This window comes from Stenella coeruleoalba, assembly GCF_951394435.1.
Source record: "Stenella coeruleoalba genome assembly, chromosome: 3".
Lineage (NCBI taxonomy): Eukaryota > Metazoa > Chordata > Mammalia > Artiodactyla > Delphinidae > Stenella > Stenella coeruleoalba.
The window spans coordinates 142,635,540-142,661,039 of NC_137148.1; the positions used below are offsets into that span (position 1 = coordinate 142,635,540).

At 38.6% G+C, this 25,500-nt stretch overlaps 1 protein-coding gene across 50 annotated transcripts in view; it reads left to right on the top strand.

The window, feature by feature from the left end:
• LOC307184329 (teneurin-2-like) overlaps positions 1–25,500 on the top strand; it is a 2,867,364-nt gene that overhangs the window by 2,375,326 nt on the left and 466,538 nt on the right. For 49 of the 50 annotated variants that reach the window (XM_079917763.1, XM_079917760.1, XM_079917746.1 and 46 more), the window contains one exon: positions 21,580–21,629. The exons of the other annotated variant lie outside the window; for it this stretch is intronic. The gene's annotated coding sequence lies outside the window, so the exon portion shown is untranslated. The remainder of the gene's footprint in view (positions 1–21,579; positions 21,630–25,500) is intronic. 50 annotated transcript variants of the gene reach the window in all.

Below are 25,500 nucleotides of genomic sequence, written 5' to 3' on the forward strand. Positions count from 1 at the left end.
TACCCTTCTAAGAAAACTCATTTTATCTTTGAAGAAACTGAGGCAGAGTACCTGATATATAGTTGACTCTCAGTAGATGAGAGAGACAAAGAAGGAAGAAATAAAGAGTGATGGCAAGGAAGAAGGAGGTGGGGAGAGGAAAGGAGGCCGAACATGTGCATAAATGACTAGTTATGTGAGCATTGTATCTTCATTAACTTAGGTGCTTTTATTTTTCTTTTACTTAATTACTTTATTTTTTGGCCGCACTGCACGGCATGTGGAACTTCCCTGACCAGGGATTGAACCCGTGCCCCCTGCTGTGGAAATGAAGAGCTTTGACCACGGGACCTCCAGGGAAATGCTAGGTGCTTTTTTTTTTTTTTTTTTTTTTTTTTGTGGTACTTGGGCCTCTCACTGTTGTGGCCTCTCCCGTTGCAGAGCACAGGCTCCGGACACGCAGGCTCAGCGGCCATGGTTCACGGGCCCAGCCACTCCGCGGCATGTGTGATCTTCCCGGACCGGGGCACGAACCCACGTCCCCTGCATCGGCAGGCGGACTCTCAACCACTGCGCCACCAGGAAAGTCCCTAGGTGCTTTTTAATGAGACATGATAGGCAGCCAAATACAACTGGTTGAAATAAACCGATAACTCTTAGAGTCACAAAACCATTTAATGGGTATTTTAGAGGAAAGACTTCTCAACTGAACCAGTGCTTAAACAGTTTTAAATGGCTGATTAAACCCATCTATTTTATTTTAAACTAGTGAAACTGAACCTCAGTTAGTCTTCCATAAATCCTAGATTTCTATAAATGTGATGAGTAATTGGGAGTTATCATCATCCCAAAGCTTTCTAATGTGCCAAATATTTAACAGAGTGAGTTAGAATATATTTTTCTGGCCAATTCATTGATCTTTCGGTACATTCAATGAGTAATCCTTTCAAAATGACAGACTTACCTGAAGAGAGTAAAGCTAATCTGTCATACAAAATAGAGTTTACTGTGAGGGAGCAGAGATGGTGTCCTGCCTTTCTTTTCTTTAATCCTTCTTCATAGGTATTGCTATTGGTATTCATTCGATCTAACCACAGTGCCCAAATCTTATTCACAGCATTAAGGTGTACTATATTGTAAGAATGTTGAAGTCTACTGTGACTTTAAAGGTTAAATAATTATTTTTCTTATACCCTAATCTCCTTGAAGATTCTAGAGTCCTTTTTAAAAATTTGTTAATATACATTCTATCTCTATGTTAACAACTTCTGGTTATAAACAATATGCAGGTTTGGGATTATCCCTTTTTTAAAACTCTCTTGATGGTGCTGGATTTTTGATGCTTCGTTCCCACCAGTAGATTCACTGTGAGTCAGAAAGACATATAAGTGGAGACTTACAAAGAGAGACATTTTACTCCTTGTGTTACTAATGCAGGAATCCTACACTATGCTCTGACTCTTGTTGATAAGGCAAAGAAAAAGGGGAGTACCGTGCAACAAGATCATTTTCTAGAGGAGAAGACAATTGCTTGGGAAATTAATATTTTGAGCTTTGATTCCCTAATATGTTTTGTACAAAGTTGGCTGTATTGTCTTTCCACAAGTCTGACACATGAATACCATTTTCTCCATTTTTTAAGAAAGATGCAAATATCCTAAGTAAAGTTGGCTGACACCAAAGGATTTTTTTCAAGAAGATAAATCCTTAGTTTAGGGGTTTTGTTCTTTTAACTCTGCAACCCACTGGGTCTTACACCTGTGAAACAGTACCATGACTGATGATTGTAATAGATGCCTGATGCTATCAAAATGTAAACCCTTATCTAGAGTTTGATACTAAAGAAGGCAGAAAGGCCTGCAACAATTTTAGAAAGAGTTCTGCTCCTCAGTAATTAACAATTTTATTTTTTAAACTTATTTTATTATTCTATTTATTTTTTTTTTTGGCCACACTGTGTGGCTTGCGGGATCTTAGCTTCCCCACCAGAGATTGAACCCGCGCCCTTGGCAGTGAAAGCATGGAATCCTAACCACTGGACCCCCAGGGAATTCCCAACAATTAACAACTTTAAAATTTGGTTCCCTTAAGTGTTATATTAACTGTGTGGGAAAATTCAATTATCTGCAACAACTTTTGATGCCCAATAAGCCAGTGTCTTGCTCCTGAAGTAAATAATCCATTCTAGACATACTGTATAGAATTAAATCTGGGGTAAGTTTCAAAGTTTCAGTCCTGGCTTTTGCCATTTCCAAGTGCTGTGACCTTCAGCAAGTTACTCAGACTCTCTAAGTCTCAGTTATTTCATGTAGAAAATGGGAATATTAAGGCCTGTCTCACAGTGTTGAGGAATGTGCATTGAATATGACACAGTACACATCCTTAATAAATGGCAGATATTTTTACTTTAAATATTTCACTTTAAATGTATGTGGAAGGAATATGTGAGTTTCTCAACAGTAATTAATGGCACTGTATTTTCCAACAACTTTGAAGTCATGCCCTCTAAATATAATTAGATGAAATTTGCAGCACAAAGGTGTAAGTTCATCAATAGTCATTAGTCCCGCTGTGTCCCTGCATGATCTCCAGCAGTCCAAAGAGTCTCCACAGACCAAATTGCTGGAAGATTATATTCTGTAGTCAAATGGTGTGCAGGTCCCTGCCTAGGCCATTGTCAGGGCCATGCACACACAGCCTCAATCTATCAGGCTAGACCTAAAGAAAGGACCTAAAGTGTTTGTAACCAATAAATGAGCAATAGGAAGTTTCCATTTAATAAACACATACTGTGGGTTCTAAATAAGAAAGTTTTAGGTTGAAGTCTTGACTCTGCCTTCATTAGCTGGATGACCTTGGTATGCTTTCTTTTGCTCTTTTTAAATATGTGGATGACAGTATATTCACTTCAGAGGGCTTAAATTGAATAGTGAATGTTAAGGGTATTTAGTACATTGTTAGCTTCTTTTGGAACCTCCTCCTTCTTTTGCCCTCATGATATCTTCTGGGTTTCCTCCAGCCTCACAGCCTGCTCCTTCTCAGTCTCCCTGCCAGCCCCCTGCCCTGCTTTACAAGAAATGGAGTGCCTGCAGGCTCCCACGTTGGTCCTTCTACCTACATACTTGCCCTAGGCATCCTCATCCCATCCCACATCTTAAAGTGCCACCTAAATTGTCAATGAAAGCTCTAACTTGCAACTTATTAACACTGCTGCAGTAGTTTAAATTGGCCAAAATTTTACAGAAAGGGTCAAATTAGCATAAAATCAACATCTGTCTGACACTGAAATCCAGCTATTGTAAAAATGCAAGAGGGAGAGAGAAAAAAAATGGATGATTTAGTACCAGTCACCCAAGTATCAACTTCCAAACAGCAAAAAGAGAAGGAAACATTGGAGTGTTTACTTGACTTGCTTGAGCCAAAGAAATCATGCAGTTTTTCCATACGATAGTGCAGCTTATCCTTTAATTAAAAATTAAAAAAAAAAACAGTTTTTGAAGGTTAAGAGTTCTATCTAAAACTTCACATCATTTTCAAGGAAAATTAATGAAAATTATTAATTGTTATAGCTCATTTATAAGAAACTCGATGAGAACATTATTAAGAATTAGTGAAATTATTATCAGATGGAATAATTAAAGATCAATTGTGAAATAATCACATAATTCTAGCTATACGCTGTATTGCTCTTCATTAATCAAAGATAATCTGGAATTGCAATACTTAATTAAATGCAGAAAAGTGTTTGTGTGTTCTGGCTGTGAAAGGAGATAATTGGAGAGTACAGAAGCTGTACAGTTATCAGCTTTTGCTGATTTTTGGAGTCTAGAAATATAAATTCTGCAGTGTGGGGGGCTGATCATTTTGTGGACTGGGGAAATCTGACCTACCGTAGATACTCCTGTTTTCAATGAGGTAATACTCGTCTCTTAATCCTGAAAAAAAAAGGGCTTTTAATTCATCAATAAGAAGAAAGTAATGCACCTAATTTTGGCAGATGTATTAGATCTCAAAGGCCCATGGACAAATTCCATCTCACTTTGTTTTCTTCTCTGCCAAATTAGCAACCTACTGGCTAAAATCCTCAGTGTTCCTTGAAAGAGAAAGTAATTCATTCTTTCTCCCATTTGTAAAATAAGGTCATGTATAATTCTCCTATTGATCTTTATTTCTCTGTAGGAACTACAGTGAAGTCACACATCAATTTCAAATGCAATTTTTAAAAGTTTTATTAAGTTAAAATTTACATACAATTAAATGCACCTATTTAAGATATGTATCAATGACTTTTGACAAATATATATACCCATGGTATCACCGTGACAATCAAGATATGAAACATTTCATTCACTCCAGAAATGTCCTTGTGCCCCATTCCAGTCGATCCCTACTCCCATCTTTGGTACAAGGCAACCACACTGTTCTGCTTGTCTCATAATACAGATTACATACGTCTTTTCTAGAATTTTATCTAAGTGGAAGTATACAATATGTACTTTTTTTAGGTCTGACTTATTTTGCTTGGCATGATACTTTTGAGATTCATTCCTCCTAACTCCTCCCTTTTTTATTCCTCTTAACTCCTTTTTTTTAATTCATTGGATGAATATGCCACAATTTACTTATTAACTTTTGATAGAGGTTTGGTTTATTTTCAATTTTGAGCTATTATGCAAAAAGCTACTCTGAACCCTTGTGTATAAGTCTTTTGTTTGGTCATATTGCAAATCACTTTTCATATTGTTTTATTTCAATTGTTCATTCTTGTTCACTGTATCAACCAACTAAAAATAAATTTCAAAAATATCTCCAGGATGGAGGAAGATTGCTTTCCATGCTGCATGTGGAAATATAGTCAAATATAGAAATGTCTTCTTTTTGTAAAGAAAACACTTACATACGTCATTTCCTTTCTTCTTTGCATCGTGCTTTTGCAATAAGTAGGGAAGATACTATTACTGCTCTTAACTTACAAATTTGTCAGTTGGGTCTTAGAGGAGTTAAGTGATTTACTGAACACCACCCAGTTGATAAATGCTACCGTCAAAACCAGAACCTGCATTGCAAGTTCTCAATCTGGTGCACTTTCCACTCTGCCATGTAGATTTTTCTCTTTTTTTTTTTACTTCCTTCAACACATAATTATTAAGTTCCTTCTGCTTACCTAACACTGTGTTAGAGTATAGGGAGTCGCATAACAACAACTACAAAAATCCATGTGTTCTCTCGAGGCATTTGTTAAATTGAGAAGACAATACATGTACATGAGAGAAATAGAGCGCATTTATAAGGCAATTAGTTAAGGTTGTTAGAAACTTGCATTCTGTGCTGCATTGAAAACAGGTGATGAATTAATAAATCACTAAATAAAGGGGTAGGGAATTATCAGGAAGAGGTTCATTAAGGAAGTGATTTTTCTGCTAGACATTGAAAACCAAAAAGTATGGATTGAGATAGAAGAGGTAAGAAGAAAAGCCAAGTATGCATGTCTATGTGATGAGGAAGAATTTGGAATCAGTGGGACTGAGAGGATTTACTTTCAGATTGAACCCGTAGGGTGGGGCGAGTTGAATGTCAAGTCCAATTATATGGAATGGACAGCAGGGAGACGTTGTAGATTCTACAACGGGGGATGGTGAATGACATGGTCCAAGTGATGTTTTAGAAAGGATCCATTGGTTGCAGCTTGCGGAATAGGGTAGACCTAAGAATGACCATCAAATAGACTCATTAGGAGAGTATTATAACCTAGGTATGAGGTGATGAAGATCCAGACCAAGGAAAGGAAAAGTGAAGTGTAAATGTTTTTAAAAAACCAGACAAGCTATTACCACTCTTCACTGATTGGTATCCTAATTCTGAGGCATTCAAACAAAATTTTTCTAGAGACTAAATGTCCTTGTACTAACAGAACCAGGTTTCACAGCCACAGAAATGACTATAAAGCTGTGCTTTATAGGACTTAATTTTGGCCTGAAGCTTCATTCCTTTTACTACAATTCACCGCCTGTCAACTTACCAAAGGATGCACTGACTTGCTGATTTCAGCTTCTTTCTTTAGAATATAGTTTAAAATAGCACCCATCAGTCTTAATCTCAAGTATTTTCCAAAATGTTTCCCAAATTAATAAGTGCAGGATTAGAAGCAGTGACCCTGTAGGGGACTATGACAAAAATAGCTCACCCATAATTAGACATGAAATCTTCTTTCATTGAGCTATAGGATATTGGCCAAACTCAGCAGCTTTCCTACTGTGCTGTGTCAAGGGCTCCTTAAAGCAAGTGCACCCCAAGTTCTCTCCCCTGTGGCCCAGTGATCTGGTGGATGCTTTTATTTTGTTCCCCGTTTTCAGGCTACCAACTTCAGCCTCATTCACGGTGTCCTAGGCACACATGTAGCTTGGATCCTGGTAATTAAATTAACTGTCCTCCTAAGCAGACCTCAGTTAAAGGTGCATGTGGACCATGGCAGATCAAAGACGCTCCTTCACAACATACACACTCTCTAGAAAACAGACTAAAGCTGTAATGTTTGATTGATTCGGAAGCCAAAGGAGCTCTTAACCAGAAATGTATAATAATGAAGTTAAGTTACTCTTATCTTTCTGAAATGAGTCCAGTGATTGTTTCTATGCATTGCCACTGGGAAGACCCCATAAACTTGGGGAAAAAACAAACTTCAGATCTTGCTCTGTGTGCGTATGCTCCATGCACAATAGTCATTTGATCTCAGACATGTGACTTGCCTTTCTCTGCCTCAGGTTCTTCATCTGTAAAGTTAAAATAATACTGGTACTTGCTCCAAAGAGTCAAGAAATATTCAATAACGTGATCTATTTAAAGTGCTGAGTATTACGCCTGACTCATACCAAGCACTTAGATATCAATGATGATTTTTGACCCGGTGCTCCTGCTACTGTTGTTGTTTTATTGTTGCTACTGCTGTTGTTGCTTCAGCCCAAATTTTTAGAGATTCTTTTCAAGATATTTTCAGTGTAATAGGGGAAGCTGAAATATAAATACCCCATGGCAGAATTGTAAAAGTTCCATATATAGGTACAAGCAATATACTATGGAAATAGCAGAAGAAAGAATAATTCTGCAGGGGCAATCAGAGACCATTTGGTGGGTCAGATGCATGAAAGCTGAGCTTTGAAGGTAGAATTTTTCATTTAAACTCAGGCAAAGGAAGGCTGCTGGAGATTTTTGAAGGAAGACTCTAACCTGTATTTTATCCACAACATTGTGAAAAAGGGGCGGTGTAAGAGAAAAATTAGAGGCCCAGAAAGAATAGCAGATTAGAAATGCGTACTTTTTGTTGATTGTTTTTGTGGGATGATGGACCAAAAGTAGGAGGGAGGCAGAGAAGTAGGACGGAGGCCAGAGTGACATGGTGAAGGGCTACCTTCCTGATGTATGGACTACATCCAATCCATCAACAAGTCCTATGATTGAATACATACATACAAGTCCTATGATTGAATACATACATACATCTTGGAACTCATCCACTTTTCTCCCTCTTCCATTATTTGAGCTCTCAGCAGAATTTCTCACAGTGGACTCCTCTCTGCTTCTTGAACTTCATCCTGCTCTTGACTTTCATGACACACACTGGTTTTCCTCCAACCCCTTGGGTTCCCCTTCTCACTCTTCCAGATGTCTGCTACTCTGCTTGCCCATAGAACACACCAACCTTGGCATTTTCTATCTACATGCTCATCTACTTTCATGCCATAAAACACCACCTGTTTCCTAATGAGTGTCACATTTATGTCTCCTTTGTGAACTTATCACCAACTCCAGGCTCATGACCATAACTTCCAATCTGGCATATCTGCATGGATGTTGTCATGGGCATGCCAACATCCACATCTTAGCCATATTTTCCTCTCCTAATCTTACCTGAGTTGTGCCATCTCACAAATGGCACTGCATCCACGTAATTGCCAAAGCTCAAGATCGAGAATTTTTCCTTGATTTGTTTCTTTCTTCTGACCTCCATATTCAGTTCATCAGTAAGGGCTGCCAGTGTTACCTCCAAAATCTCCCAAACCCTGCCTCTGTTCTCCATCTCTGCCGCTCTCATCATTGTCACTTGTGCTAAAGTAAAATATTTAGGAACTGGGCTAGTTTTGCCTCTTTTTGACCTCTACAGTCGTGAACTACTCAGGAGCCAGGGTGATCTCTTAAAAACCTAATTCCAGTCATGTTCTTTCCTTTCATAAAAATCTTCACTTAACATACAAACTCTATCCAACTTCAAAAGTCCTGTTTCTCTGACTTTTATTCTCCCACCTCCTACTCTGCTCATCACACCAACTTTCATTCTTTGCTCTGAATATACAACCTTGTTCCTGCTTAGGATACTTTGTGAGTGCTTTTCTTATTGGTCAGTACTTCGTTTTGGTGTCCTCTGTTCAGAGAACACTTTTTTTTTTCCTAATCTCCCAATCTGAAGCCCCCTCCAACTCTCCCTGAGTTCATCATCCTACAGTAACCAGACAGTTTTGTCTATTATTTATTTATTCATTCTTCCTCTCAGTTGCCTCCAATTAGAAAGTAAACTTTAGTAGAGAAGGAATCTTGTCACTTGTACTCAAAACTGTGTCCCAACATCTAAAATAGGGCCTAACATGGTAGCTGTTTAATAAATAATATTTAAATGAGTGATTTTTTTAGTGCTATCATCCTGTATACAACTCACTGTTCTTTCTTGCTTGGATTATTACAGCAAGCCAGCTCACTATTTGTATCACTTTAATATTCATCCCTCTAATTCAGTCTATACCTAGGATCTTTTAAAACTGCAATCTAATCATGACAGCCTCCTCTCTCTCATAAGCACATACCATACAAGACATGACCCACATCTACTTCTCCAGCTCATCCCCTGCCACTCTCCCTTTAAGCTCAATGTGCCTCTTCTTCCTCTTTTTTTTTTTTTTTTTTCCCCTAAATGCACAAATAGTGGAAGATGATTGGAGATGTCTTCACTACATTTTTCAGTCATCAGTATTCAGGAATGCTGATAGTTTTCTACTCTTGCACCCTCACCATATAGCCTATGCACCCTGCACCAGCATGTTTTTGCAGGCTCCTTTTTAATTTGTAAAGCGAAGGAACAGGAGGCCCAAAGGTGATTACCAGTTAGAGCGGCTCATCATTAAAAAGGTCTGAGACTTGTGGCAAACGGATGACTGTAAGATACAGGTCAGATGGGTTTTGCACTATTCAGGCTCAGGCTGAATTACAAAAATTAAATAGCACTCTAATTAACCAGAGTAGTTAGCACATAATTCAGATCTCTGGAACTCCAGCTGACTGTGGATTTTAAAAAATTGCATAATGTACAAATAAAAAAACAAAACAAAATAAAACCCTGCTCTGGTTGGTTTTCCATATACAGGCTTCAAGGGTAAGAAAACATTGCATATTTCTGGAAAAACAGAATTATTCTTACTGTCCAGGAGAAAAAAGGTGAATTCTGTTTTTCAAAGAGAATAAAGGATTAACCTAGTGAGAAGTTTTGCATTCTGTTGTTAAGCACTGCACACATCCTGATTTGGACATTTTAGGACTATACCAGATGAATGCAAAGGACAGGAGATAAGGTGAAAACAAAATTGTAGGCAAGTTTTTTATCTGAATCAGCTTCCCTGATTGCTTTCTGAAAGTGTAGGGTAACCGTTCTCCACCAAGTAGAATGCAACCTAGATGAACCTAAGATTTTCTAAATAAAGAGAATGACGACATCAGCAAAAATTACTTAAATTCCTGATAAAGAGATGCAAAACATATTAGGAAACTTCTAAGAGGGACTTCAGATATGAGAAGCCAAATACTACAGAAATTTTCAGATCACAGCCTCTGCATATAAAACAAAAAAATAAAATGAAGCCTGATTTTACTATTGCACCAGAGAAGCACTGGGAAATCACCATGAAATATGAGCAAATATAAAAGCTGAGACATGGAGCAGGCAAGTGGTTCCTTTAGAAATTAAAGATAATACCAACAAAGGGAAAATATAACAAAAATCCTGTGTTTCAAATACCTAAATTTCAAAAATCAATTAAAATATTTGAATTTAAGGGTTAATTTTATACTTATTACAGTAAGTCACTTCACTTTTTAATTTTCTCTTAAACATAATGAGGCTAATAATAATTGCTAACATTTATTGAACTTTTACTATGTGTCAGGTACTATGTTCAACACATTCATTATCCGATTTAAGCTCACAGCTTTGCAGCAGTGAGAATTACTATCTGTATTTTACAGATGGGGAAACTGTGATTCACAAACTCATAGTAAATTAGCCCAAGAACTCATAGATAGTAAATGGATGAGTTATGAATCTAGGGGTAACTGGTTCCAACATCCATGTTTTTAACCACTACCGTATGTTACCTCCCTAATTTAAATTCTACCTTTTCCATAGAAATGAAATGAATAGCTGTTTAACTAAAATTTGACCATATGGGGCTTCCCTGGTGGTGCAGTGGTTGAGAGTCCGCCTGCCGATGCAGGGGACACGGGTTCATGCCCCAGTCCGGGAAGATCCCACATGCCACGGAGTGGCTAGGCCCGTGAGCCATGGCCGCTGAGCCTGCACGTCTGGAGCCTGTGCTCCGCAACGGGAGAGGCCACAACAGTGAGAGGCCTGCATACCGCAAAAAAAAAAACCTGACCATATGAATCACACTCATAAAGGACCATGGTCACTCATAATGTAGTGTTTGCTCATAATTTAAACTTTGGAGAAGTGGCTTGGGTGTTTTTCTTTTTGTCCATTTCAGAATACTGTTTGTCATGATGCTAACAGAGAAATCAGTTCTGTATTTTGTTCAGTTCTCTGCAGAGTTTGTCCTATAGTGATCTAGTCACTGCTGAAATCTAGGCCTTAGTCCTTATTTTTAAAAAAAGAGTAATTCATGGGCCTTACAGACATTCTTCACACTGTACTTTTCTTTATAGCCAAGATGAGTGAAGGTATTTTATGCTCAATTAAAAAAGCTATTTGAAGGTTAAAATATTAAAGGAAATTACCCTGGAAGTTTTTTACCCTCTATATTCCTTTGCCCATTGAGTCATTTTGAGATCAAAACTTTTTTTCAGAATAAATGTATCTTAAAAGTAAGTACTTTTCTGGAGGGGGGGGCTTCATCAAAAATACATCTACATGTGGAACAACACCTAGAGAACATCTACTGAACACTGGCAAAATACCTCAGACCTCCCAAGAGGCAAGAAAATCCCCACATACCTGGGTAGGGCAAAAGAAAAAAAGAAAACCCAGAGACAAAAAATAGGGATGGGACCTGCACCTCTGGGAGGGAGCTGTGAAGGAGGAAAGGTTTCCGCACACTATGAAGGCCCTTCACTGGTGGAGACGGGGGTGGCAGGGGGGAAGCTTTGGAGCCACAGAGGAGAGTGCAGCAACAGGGGTGAGGAGGGCAAAGTGAAGAGATTTCTGCAGAGGATCAGTGCCAACCAGCACTCACCAGCCCGAGAGGCTTGTCTGCTCACCTGCCAGGATGGGTGGGGGCTGGGAGCTGAGGCTCAGGATTTGGAGGTCAGACCCCAGGGAGAGGACTGGGGTTGGCTGCATGACCACACCCTGAAGGGGGCAAGTGCGCCATAGCTAGCCGGGAGGAAGTCCGGGAAAAAGTCTGGACCTGCCGAAGAGGCAAGAAACCATTGTTACGGGGTGCACGAGGAGAGGGGATTCAGAGCACCACCTAAACAAGCTCCAGAGATGGGTGCGAGCCGTGGTTATCAGCTTGGACACCAGAGATGGGCATGAAATGCTAACGCTGCTGCTGCAGCCACCAAGAATCCTGTGTGCGAGCACAGGTCACTATCCACACCCTAACCCCGGGAGCCTGTACAGCCCGCCGCTGCTAGGGTCCCATGATCCAGGGGCAACTTCCCCGGGAGAACACATAGCATGCCTCAGGCTGCTGCAACATCATGCTGGCCTCTGCCACCGCAGGCTCTCCCTGCATTCCAATTATAATAACAGTACCCCTCCCTCCCCCCACAGGAGTGAGCAAGAGCCCCCTAATCAGCTGCTGCTTTAACCCTCTCCTGTCTGGGTGGGGAACAGATGCCTGAGGGTGACCTACACACAGAGGTGGGTCCAAATCCAAAGCTGAACCCCAAGAGCTGTGCAAACAAAGAAGAGTATGGGAAATTTCTCCCAGCAGCCTCAGGAGCAGTGGATTAAATCCCCACAATCAACTTGATGTACCCTGCATCTGTGGAGTACCTGAATAGACAACAAATCATCCGAAAATTGAGGCAGTGGACTTTGGGAGCAACTGTAGAGTTGGGGTTTGCTGTCTGTGACTGACTTCTTTCTGATTTTTTTGTTTACCATAGTATGGTTTTTAGCGCTTGTTATCATTGGTGGATTTCTTTATTGGTTTCATTGCTATCTTGTTTTTTATTATTACTTCTTAATTTTAATAATTTTTTTTTATTATTATTTTTTTCTTTCTTTTTTTCTCCCTTTTCTTCTGAGCCGTGTGGCTGGCAGGGTCTTGGTGCTCCGGCATGGTGTCAGGCCAAAGCCTCTGAGGTGGGAGAGCCAAGTTCAGGATATTGGACCACCAGAGACCTCCCGGCCCCATGTAATATGAATCATAAGAGCTCTCCCAGAGATCTCTGTCTCAAAGCTAAGACCCAGCTCCAACCAACGGCCAGCAAACTCCAGTGCTGTACGCCCCATGCCAAAAAATTAGCAAGACAGGAACACAACCCCACCCGTTAGCAGAGAGGCTGCCTAAAATCATAAGGTCACAGACACCCCAAAACACACAAAATGCGGTTCTGCCCACCAGAAAGACATGATCCAGCCTCATCCACCAGAACACAGGCACCAGTCCCCTCCACCAGGAAGCCTACACAAGCCACTGAACCAACCTTACCCACTGGGAACAGACACCAAAAACAACAGGAACTACGAACCTGCAGCCTGCAAAGAGGAGACCCCAAAACAAACACAGTAAGTTAAAAAAAATGAGAAGACAGAGAAACATACAGCAGATGAAGGAGCAAGGTAAAAACCCACCAGACCAAACAAATGAAGAGGAAATAGTCAGTCTACCTGAAAAAGAATTCAAAGTAATGATAGTAAAGGTAATCCAAAATCTTGGAAATAGAATGGAGAAAATACAAGAAACATTTAATAAGGACCTAGAAGAACTAAAGTGCATACAAACAATGATGAACAACACAAATTAAATTAAAAATTCTCTAGAAGGAATCAATAGCAGAGTAACTGAGGCAGAGGAATGGATAAGTGACCTGGAAGATAAAATAGTGGAAATAACTACAGCAGAGCAGAATAAAAAGAATGAAAAGAATTGAGGACAGTCTCAGAGACCTCTGGGACAACATTAAATGCACCAACATTCGAATTGTAGGGGTCCCAGAAGAAGAGAAAAAGAAAGGGACTGAGAAAATATTTGAAGAGATTATAGTGGAAAACTTCCCTAACATGGGAGAGGAAATAGTCAATCAAGTCCAGGAAGCGCAGAGAGTCCCATACAGGATAAATTCAAGGAGAAACACACCAAGACACATATTAATCAAACGATCAAAAATTAAATACAAAGAGAAAATATTAAAAACAGCAAGGGAAAAGCAACAAACAACATACAAGGGAATCCCCATAAGGTTAACAGCTGATCTTTCAGCAGAAACCCTGCAAGCCAGAAGGCAGTGGCAGGACATATTTAAAGTGATGAAAGGGAAAAACCTACAACCAAGATTACTCTACCCAGCAAGGATCTCATTCAGATTTGACAGAGAAATGAAAACCTTTACAGACAAGCAAAAGTTAAGAGAATTCAGCTCCACCAAACCAGCTTTACAACGATGCTAAGGGAACTTCTCTAGCCAGGAAACACAAGAAGAAGAGAAACACCTACAAAAACTCAAACAATTAAGAAAATGGTAATAGGAAGATACATATCCATAATTACCTTAAATATAAATGGATTAAATGCTCCAACCAAAAGACATAGACTGGCTGAATGGATACAGAAACAAGACCTGTATATATGCTGTCTGCAAGAGACCCACTTCAGACCTAGGGACACATACAGACTGAAAGTCAGGGGATGGAAGAGATATTCCATGCAAATGGAAATCAAAAGAAAGCTGGAGTAGCAATTCTCATATCAGACAAAATAGACTTTAAAATAAAGACTATTACAAGAGACAAAGAAGGACGCTACATAATGATCAAGGGATCAATCCAAGAAAAAGATATAATCATTGTAAATATTTATGCACCCAACATAGGAGCACCTCAATACATAAGGCAAATACTAACAGTGATAAAAGGGGAAATCGATAGTAACACAATCATAGTAGGGGACTTTAACACCCCACTTTCACCAATGGACAGATCATCAAAAATGAAAATAAGTAAAGAAACACAAGCTTATGTGACACATTAAACAAGATGGACTTAATTGATATTTATAGGACATTCCATCCAAAAGCAACAGAATACAGTTACTTCTCAAGTAGTCATGCAGTATTCTACAGGACAGATCATATCTTGCGTCACAAATCAAGCCTTGGTAAATTTAAGAAAATTGAAATTGTGTCAAGTATCTTTTCCAACCACAATGCTAAGGGACTACATATCAACTACAGGAAAAAAACTGTAAAAAATACAAACACATGGAGGCTAAACAATACATTACTAAATAACCAAGAGGTCACTGAATAAATCAAAGAGGAAATAAAAAAATACCTAGAGACAAACTACAATGAAAACACAATGATCCAAAACCTATGGGGTGCAGCAAAAGCAGTTCTAAGAGGGAAGTTTATAGCAATACAGTCCTACCTCAAGAAACAAGAAACATCTTAAATCCACAACCTAACTTTACACCTAAAGCAGTTAGGGAAATAAGAACAAAAAACCCCAAAGTTAGCAGAAGGAAAGAAATCATAAAGGTCAGATCAGAAATAAATGCAAAGGAATGAAGGAAACAATAGCAAAGATCAATAAAACTAAAAGCTGGCTCTTTGAAGAGATAAACCATTAGCCAGACTCGTCAAGAAAAAAAGGGAGAAGACTCAAATCAACAGAACGAGAAATGAAAAAGGAAAAGTAATATCTGACACTGTAGAAATACAAAGGATCATGAGATATTACTACAAGCAATTATATGCCAATAAAATGGACAAATTCTTAGAAAAGCACAACCTTCCTAGACTGAACCAGGCAGAAATAGAAAATATAAACAGACCAATCACAAGCAATGAAATTAAGACTGTGATTAAAAATCTTCCAACAAACAAAAGCCCAGGACCAGATGGTTTCACAGGCGAATTCTATCAAACATTTAGAGAAGAGCTAACACCTATCCTTCTCAAACTCTTCCAAAAAATTGCAGAGGGAGGAACACTCCCAAACTCATTCTGTGAGGCCACCATCACACTGATACCAAAGCCAGACAAAGATGATGAGGCCACCATCACACTGATTCCAAAGCCAGACGAAGATGTCACAAAGAAAGAAAACTACAGCCATTATCATTGATGAACATACATGCAAAAATCCTCAACAAATTACTAGCAAACAGAATCCAGCAGCACATTAAAAGGATCATACACCATGATTAAGTGGGGTTCATCCCAGGAATGCAAGTATTCTTCAATATATGCAAGTCAATCAGTGTGATACACCATATTAACAAATTGAAGGATACAATCATATGTTCATCTAATAGACACAGAAAAAGCTTTTGACACAATTCAACAGTGATTTATGGTAAAAAAAAAAAAAAACTTCCCAGGAAGTAGGCATAGAGAGAACTTACCTCAACATAGTAAAGGCCATATATGACAAACCCACAGACAACATCGTTCTCAATGGTGAACAACTGAAACCATTTCTTCTAAGATTAGGAACAAGGCAAGATTGCCCACTCTCACCACTGTTATTCAACATAGTTTTGGAAGTTTTAGCCACAGCAATCAGAGAAGAAAAAGAAAGAAAAAGAATCCAAATCAGAAAAGAAGAAGCACAGCTGTCACTGTTTGCAGGTGATACTATACATAGAGAATCCTAAAGATGCTACCAGAAAACTACTAGAGCTAATCAATGAATTTGGTAAAGTAGCAGCATACAAAATTAATGCAGAGAAATCTCTTGCATTCCTATACACTAATGATGAATAATCTGAAAGAGAAGTTAAGGAAACACTCCCATTTATCATTGCAACAAAAAGAATAAAATACCTAGGAATAAACCTACCTAAGGAGACAAAAGACCTGTATGCAGAAAACTATAAGACACTGTTGAAAGAAATTAAGGATGATACAGATAGAGAAATATACCATGTTCTTGGATTGGAAGAATCAACATTGTGAAAATGACTATACTACCCAAGGCAATCTACAGATTCAATGCAATCCCTATCAAAGTAGCAATGGCATTTTTTACAGAACTAGAACAAAGATTTCACAATTTGTATGGAAACACAAAAGACCTTGAATAGCTAAAGCAACCTTGTGAAAGAAAAATGGAGCTGGAGGAATCACGCTCCCTGGCTTCAGACTATACTACAGAGCTACAGTAATCAAGGCAGTATGGTACTGGCACAAAAACAGAAATATAGATGAATGGAACAGAATAGAAAGCCCAGGGATAAACCCACGCACATATGGTCACCTTATCTTTGATAAAGGAGGCAAGAATATACAGTGGAGAAAAGACAGCCTCTTCAATAAGTGGTGCTTAAAAGCTGGACAGCTACATGTAAAAGAATGAAATTAGAACACTCCCTAACACCGTACGCAAAAATAAATTCAAAATGGATTAAAGACCTAAATGTAAGGCCAGACACTATAAAATTCTTAGAGGAAATCATAGGAACAACACTCTCTGACATAAATCACAGCAAGATCTTTTTAACCCACCTCCTAGAGTAATGGAAATAAAATCAAAAGTAAACACATGGGATCTAATGAAACGTAAACGCTTTTGCACAGCAAAGGAAACCATGAACAAGACGAAAAGACAACCCTCAGAATGGGAGAAAATATTTGCAAACGAAGCAACTGGAAAAGGATTAATCTCCAAAATTTACAAGTAGCTCATGCAGCTCAATGTCAAAAAAACAACCCAATCCAAAAATGTGCAGAAGACCTAAATAGACATTTCTCCAAAGAAGATACACAAATTGCCAACAAACACATGAAAGGATGCTCAACATCATTAATCATTAGAGAAATGCAAATCAAAACTACAATGAGGTATCACTTCACACCGGTCAGAATGGCCATCATCAAAAGATCTAGAAACAAGGGCTTCCCTGTGGCGCAGTGGTTGAGAGTCTGCCTGCCGATGCAGGGGACACGGGTTCATGCCCCGGTCCGGGAAGATCCCACATGCCATGGAGCGGCTAGGCCCGTGAGCCATGGCCGCTGAACCTGCGCGTCTGGAGCCTGTGCTCTGCAACAGGAGAGGCCACAACAGTGAGAGGCCTGTGTACCGCAAAAAAAAAAAAAAAAAAATCCAGAAACAATAAATGCTGGAGAGGGTGTGGAGAAAAGGGAACCCTCTTGCACTGTTGGTGGGAATGTAAATTGATACAGCTACTCTGGAGAACAGTATGGAGGTTCCTTAAAAAACTGAAAATGGAACTACTATACAACCCAGCAATCCCACTACTGGGCATATACCCTGAGAAAACCATAGTTCAAAAAGTGTCATGTACCACAATGCTCATTACAGTTCTATTTACAATAGCCAGGACATGGAAGCAACCTAAGTGTCCATCGACAGATGAATGGATAAAGAAGGTGTGGCACATATATAAAATGGAATATTTTTCAGCCATAAAATGAAATGAAATTGTTATTTGTAGTGAGGTGGATGGACCTAGAGACTGTCATACAGAGTGAAGTAAATGAGGGAAAAACAAATTCCGTATGCTAACACATATATATGGAATCTAAAAAAAAACGTTCTGAAAAACCTAGGGGCAGGACAGGAATAAAGACACAGACATAGAGAATGGACTTGAGGACACTGGGAGGTGGAAGGGTAGGCTGGGATGAAGTGAGAGAGTGGCATGGACATATATACACTACCAAATGTAAAATAGCTAGTGGGAAGCAGCTGCATCGCACAGGGAGGTCAGCTCCATACCTAGAGGGGTGGGATAGGGATGGTGGGAGGGAGATGTAAGAGGGAGGGGAGGGCTTCCCCGGTGGCACAGTGGTTGAGAGTCCGCTTGCCGATGCAGGGGACACGGGTTTGTGCCCCGGTCTGGGAAGATCCCACATGCCGCTGGAGCGGCTGGGCCCATGAGCTATGGCCGCTAAGCCTGCGCGTCTGGAGCCTGTGCTCCGCAACGGGAGAGGCCAGAACAGTGAGAGGCCCACGTAACGCAAAAAAAAAAAAAAAAAAAAGAGGGAGGGGGAATGGGGTTATATGTATATATATGCTGATTCACTTTGTGATACAGCAGAAACTAACAGAACATTGTAAAGCAATTATACTCAATGAAGATGTTAAAAAAAAAAAAAGTCCTTTTTTATGAGGGGAGGGGAGAGGGAGTGGGCAAAATGTTCATGGATTTTTTTTTTACTTTAAAATAGTTTTTATTTTAATATTTTTAATTGAATGGAAGATTCTTTAAATTCTATAGTGCTTTACAGTTTTCAAAAGTTTCACGTACATGATTTCATATAATCCCATAATAACCCTTTTTTTTTACCTACACCTATCTTGCCTCTCCCCCCTTCCCTCTTCCCAGTGGTAACCACTGGTTTGCTCTCTATATCTATGAGTCTGCTTCTTGTTTTATTCTCTAGTTTGTAATATTTTTTATATTCCACATATGTGATATCATACAGTAATTTGTCTGAGTTATTTCACTTAGCATAATGCCCTCCAAGTCCATTATAGATTCTTTTTAAATACCTTTAAAGAATGGATCCCAACTTTACATTTATAATGTAGTTCTACATCACTAAAAAATGGGTTAGTTGTAATATTATGGCTACTGCCCTGAATTTTCTGTTAGAGATAGCAATATCCATAGTTCCTCTCAACTTAAATGAAGGTCTGCTTATCATTGGATAACTTATTCATTTATGCAGTAAACAAATATTTATTAAGTACTTGCTATATGCAAGGCACCCTTTAATGATAAAGAATATCATTTCCTTTATGGAGCTAACAGTCTAGTTGTAGCGGTTGGAAAGAAACACAAGCAAGAGGAAAATGTCAAATAATAAGAATTGCTATGAAGAATATAAAGCAGGATGACGTGATAGAATAATACTGATGGGTGAGTGTGGCCATTTTAAAAGGATGGTCAGAGAAGGCCTCATTGAAGATGTGACATTCTATCTGAGACCTTTATGATAAGAGTGAACCATGCAAAGTTCTTGGAGAAGAGCATTCCAGATGGAGAGAAAAGGGCAAAAGCCATAAAATGAAAATGTGTGATGTACGTGATGAATAGAAAGTCCATGTGTCTAGAGTGTAGAAAATGTCAGAGGAATGCTGACATGAAGGTGAAGATACCATCACGGGACAATAGACCTTGGTATGAAGTTGTAATTTTATTTTCATTGCAATTATAAACCAAGGTGATTTTCAACTTGGAGGATTAATTTGGGGCCGTAGGATTTAATCTAAGAACTTTGGATTTCACAGCTAGGACAGTTTCTTCTGGCCTCAGACAACAACAAGATATGGAAAAAATTGAAGGCCTTGAGCCTTAGTGTTACATTGAAGCTGGAGTTTAAGCCCTCAGATCCAGAGACCACTCATCAAGATGCACGTTACATGTTTAACTTAATCACTGTGCTGGGCACTATTTTAGGCACCAGTGATACAGCTGTGAATACGAAATGTTACTTGCCTTATATTCTAGGTAATAGAATAGAGGGAACATATTATAACACTGAGCACTTGCTGAGGGTTCTTTTTAATAATCTAGCTTCCCTGTTAGTTTTTCAGCTTCAGGACCTGACTGCATTATTCATCAACTGTGATTGCCCTAGAGCCTATTAAAATGCTTGACACATAGTAGGTGCTCAGTAATTCTTAACTGAATTGAAAATTAGCTTTCATCTCATTGATATGCAGTATTCCATTGTGTGTGTGTATCTTCTCTTTTTTCAAAGCCATGTTCTATTTTTGAATATAAACATATTAGAAAATCATTTTTTTTTTCCATGAAGGGTTTATGTTTTTACAGGGCTTTGCTATATTAGTCAATATATTATCTTCATTCTGTGACATGCAGTCTACCTTAATCCTGTGAATTTAAATCTCTATGGAATATATCTGTTTTGGGCTTCAATTATGTGAAATCAGTTAAATCCCCCAATTTTTTGTAAACAGTATTTTCATAGCCACCTAAATATGCCCTGTTTTGGTTTTGCACATCATAAAGGAAATCCTGAAATGGAGAATCTTTGTCTTTCCCTATTTCCATCTACTTACACTATTATTTTAAAAACTCACTAATTTATGATTATTGCAAAAGGCAGTTTAAAATACCATCATATTTTGGTCTTTCTCTGGGTTTTTCCTTCACTCTCTGTGCTCCCGGTCCAAAGAAGTATGGACAGTTCCCCAAAAAGTGTCATGGTCTCTTTCATGGTGCCCATTCAACAGCATTGCAATGTCTTTTTCTCTCTTCTTATTCTCCCTATGTACTTTATCTTCAACCTTTTGTCTTTAGCTTAACTGTAGCCATTCCTAAAAGCCTTTGTTTAACCTTCCATATCTGGGTTAGCTGCCTGTGTTTGTCCTATTACCAGCTTTGTCACGTGCTATTGTAATTTCCATTACTCTAAGTTTCTTTTCTAGACTGTAAACTCCCCAAGGGCTGGGACTAGATTGTAATTACAATTCTAATGCCACCTCCTAACTCAGTGACTACCAAAGAGTGGACCTTTAACAAAAATGTACTGAGTGAATGAGTAAATGGATCAATTAGCTGTCATTTTCTGAGGCAGATAATAATTTAATTTGTTCTCATTGTCTGGTACATTTAAAAGGTCTTTGTTCATACCTGTGACTTTCCCTGTCTCCTGAGTTCTGTTTTTATAATTTTCTTTTATTTTGTATAGTTTGGTACTTAGCGTGTTACTTCAGAGCAATATAGCTTTTAAGTCTGGGGTAGACAAGAAAGAGAAGACAATCTAGTGTTCATATAAATCTGCCCTTAGGACCCATTTCTCAAGAAAAAGCAGATAGGAAGGAGGAGTGGTGGTTGAAGATCTAGCAGCTGGTGTCATTAAGGAAGAAAACCTAGCATCCTTTCCACGTTCACTTTTATTCATTTGATATTCCAGCTCACAAAGGCTCTGGCTTGACTGTTGACAGTCAACATGTGAGAACTATGGTTTCTACTCCTTTGTACAGGAAATCTGTGTGGCTGTATGAGAAGGAGTGAGAGATGGTATTTTCATCTCATGAATAAAAACTGTGTATCTTGATATTGCTGTCAAAGAGCTGAAGTTACTAAACCAATGATATACTCTCGGGGAAATATAGGTGAAAAAGCCTCTTTTTTCTTTCTTTTTTCCCTCTCCCAGCTCTTCACCAGCGTTCAATTCAACCCGAGGAACCAGGAACTGAGGAGGAAGTAAGTAATTGACATTCAAAGCCTCTATTTTTAGACACCTTTACATTTTTCTTTTGCATCTAACTAGCAAGGATTTTTCCAAACAAGCTTTTAATTAGCAGGTGAGTTTAATTGATATGTGGGTTTCTCAGAAGGGGAAGGGACCTCAATGCGGAGGAGGAGGGGGGAGGGCTTCCATCACTCTCACTCACAATAGAAGACCATTAATTCATTTGCACCTGGATGTTTTAAAGGATCAATTTATTGTAGCAAAGAAAGAAGGCAGAGACTCAAAAGGTTGGAATCTGTCAGAGAAGAAAGAGAGGCACTATAATTTAACATGTTATGTGGATGATTTAAAACTTGGAAAAATATTGCTACTGATGTCCAAATAGAGGAACTAACCTATTTGCATAGAGTCAGGTTCTGTCCAAGTGCTGAGAAAAGATCAGTGTTTCACAATCAATGAAGTTAATTTTTTTTAAAAAGTTTTTAGTAGGTAGGACAGTGGAAAATAAAACACATAGGTAGGTCAGTTTCATTGGTCTCAAAAGAGTAGTTTATTAATGTAAGTGAATGTGAGACTGTTTTAAAAGTGAAATCCAGGGTAGTCTTGCTTTTTATGGTGGTGGGAGAGAACACATATCCTGTGTTCAGTTTTGCAAAGTGGGAAGTTGCAGGAAGCATGGGAGGGTGTATACATCATCATTCAGAAACCATTAGTTGCATGCAACAGAGGCCAATACTGACTAATATAAGTAGAAAAACAGAAGAATAAATTTAAAGCATATTGGCTATGACAGAATCAAATGAATGGCTGAATAGTCAAGCCTCATAGAAGGATGGGGACTACAGAAGCTCTGAAATCTAGGTAAGAAACTAATGGAGGGTCTGATTGGTATCTGATTGGCGAAGCATGATTAAAATCCGCCCCCTCCCCCATTGACAAGGGAAGTGAGATGCTTCCATTCAACCAATATCATCTCTGGTGAGGGACAAATTGTTCAACAAGTACAAAATTCTAGATGCTGATACAACTTTTGACCTCCCCTAAAACTTGATATATGTGTATAAACACATATGCACATAACGTATAACCTATACATGCATCTGTAGACATCCATTGTCATATATGATTACCAAAATTGTGATTACCAAATTTTCTTCCAGTATTCCAGCACCAATACGCCCTACTTGCTTCAGGATGATTATAGGTGTTGAACTGGCATCTTGAAATTCTGTGCCACATCAGATATTGCTAAAATGCATATTCTCCATTGGTCTGCCGTCCAGAGGAAGAAAATTCTCCTTTGATTCTCCGCAGCTAGCAACCAGAAAAAAATGGCTGCGCTTTTACCCTTTAAGATGCCTTTTCAGATTATTTGATATTTATTCTTTAAAAAGCCTTAAACAATAGCCTGAACCCTGTTGAGTTCACCATAGAACTGTAAGAGACTTGTATTTATTGGACAAATGGTAGTTACACAGACCACAGGGTCCTAGAAGAAAAGCCGGCTACATAAATATCTCCTACCCCTAAATTTCTGCTTCAAAGATGGACCCAAAATGATTTTTATTGAGTATTATTACAGTAGAAAATAATTGTTTGTGATAGGAAGATATAGTTTATTATTTAAGAATGAACCACCCTCTTCAGGATAAATTTGGGGGATTCATCACACTTATCCTGAAGACTATATTTCCTTTTCTTTATTAGAAAACAGAATAAGTGAAGATGTTTGGAAGACTTTTGCCTGACCTCATGGTTAGTCCAAAAGGAAATGCATTACTATCTTTGGCAGAGTATTTAGTTTCATACCTTGGCTAACTTGGCTTACATATAGGCACTTTGTGTATTTGTAGGAGAAAAGTCTGAAGGGAACAGCATATGCAGTTATGGTTCTGCCTTGTATGATCTGTGGTCCTCTCTGTGTATCATCCTCTAGAATGTTAGCTGTGTGAGCTCTCATAGCAAGCAGCTACCCGAGTCTAGCATGTGCTAACGATAGGAAGGTAATGAAAATAAGAACCTTTGAAAGTTATAATTGGTGATCCACCCTCCCAGAACACATGAAAATTAATTGGCCAGATGTTCCCTACCCAACTGTAATGGGGGTAATGTAGGAGACTGAGTTTTCAACCTTCCCCAGGTGTGCGCATTTGAGCAGGGAAAAGTGATTATGAGTGACATGGTGACAGGTGCAGTGCCCATGTTCCACAGTGCCCTTGTGTATCTGTTATATATTTAGGATTTTTCTCCTGAGGCACTTCAGAGATATGAAAATAGACATGGAACAAAACCAAAAGACCCTGAAAATAGAAAAAGAAAACTCAGAAGTTCTGAATTTTGTATTATGTGTATATTAATTGTATTGTTATTTAAGGTTATATTTATACCTGTACCTGTTAGCTCTTGTTATAATTATGTCAGGCACTGTGTTAAGCACTTTGCATTTTGTGATTAACCTTCACAAATTTAGAGGTGGATACTTACATCACCTCTACTTTTTAGATGCGTCACTGGAGTTCAGAGATTGAATCAATCTTTCATAGTTACACAGGGAGTAAGAGAGCAGATCTTTTTTTTTTTTTTTTTTTTTTTCTTTTTAAAGAGCAGATCTTGAGGATCTAAGGTCAGAGCCCATGGGCTTACCTACTAAGCTATACAATTCCAAAGTAGCAGGTTTGTTCACCTCTGCAAAGCAAAGTCACTTTGATAAGGCCATTACTTGCGTTATCTCATTTAATCCTCATAACCACCAGGAGAGGTACAAAATACTGTCCCCATTTCACAGAGAATGATATAGAGGTGAGGAGTTTGATGAACTTGATCAAGGTCCCAGGTGACTGCAAAACAGAGAAGGTGCTCAAATTTAGTTTTCTTTGACTTCAAAGCCCAGATGTTAACCACAGTGAAGCAGTGCTACAGAAAAGATAACGTCTTTTGCAACTGAAACTATGAGATTGTTACTCTGACTTAAGTCTGATTTCCTTCACTGTCCTTATTCACACGTTTACATTTGCAGGAAAAGTGATTATCCTGCCATCTTCTCCTCTGCAGCATTTCCTTGAGCTTCAGTTTTGAATGGAGCCCAAAGTGTCCCCTGGTTATTCCATGCAATTGCCCTCAGGGACTATTTAGGAAGAAAATGTTGTTCTCCTAATAAAACAGCACAGCTGTCTCAAAGAGCTTTTAATCCATCTTTTTAAAAGATGTGGACTTTCTAAAATAATGTCGCCCCCATTTGTCTTCTCTGAAAGAAGATATTTCAAACACAGGAACACCTATCATAATAAACCATTAAGATGACTCCAGCCTTTCAGTGTATTTTTAGAATTTCATATTTCACCAAATGCTGTTATATATAATTCTTGGTAGTGGGATATGATGGGATATGACAGTTATCTCATTTGCGAAGAAAGACCAAATAACTCATTGTCCCACATCCACAAATAAATTATTCTTGTCCCCAAGCATAAGATTCTGTTTTGTTAGTTTCCTCACCTTAATGGATTTTCTTTTCTACATTAATACTTTTTGCAAGACTCTGACCCTTAATATCAGTTTGGCTATTGTGAAGGAAGGAAAATTCCTGGAAACCAGCCTCACTGATCTTAAAATGAAGCATTAACAGAGCAGTCTATACCTCTAGAAGTAAAATGAGGTCTGGAGTGATAATTATTTTGTAGGATTTCATTCAGCATTTTTGTCACATGTCAACCATGTGAAGAGAAAACAAATTTTTCCTACCTTTTGAGTAGATACCATCTGTTTCAGCTCAAGGAGGGCTCAGGGTTCTATTTTTCTTTCTTTCTTCAGTTTCAAAGGGTCCTATATTTGATTCAAACATTACAGTGCTATACTTGATTCTGGAACGTCTAAAAACTAAAT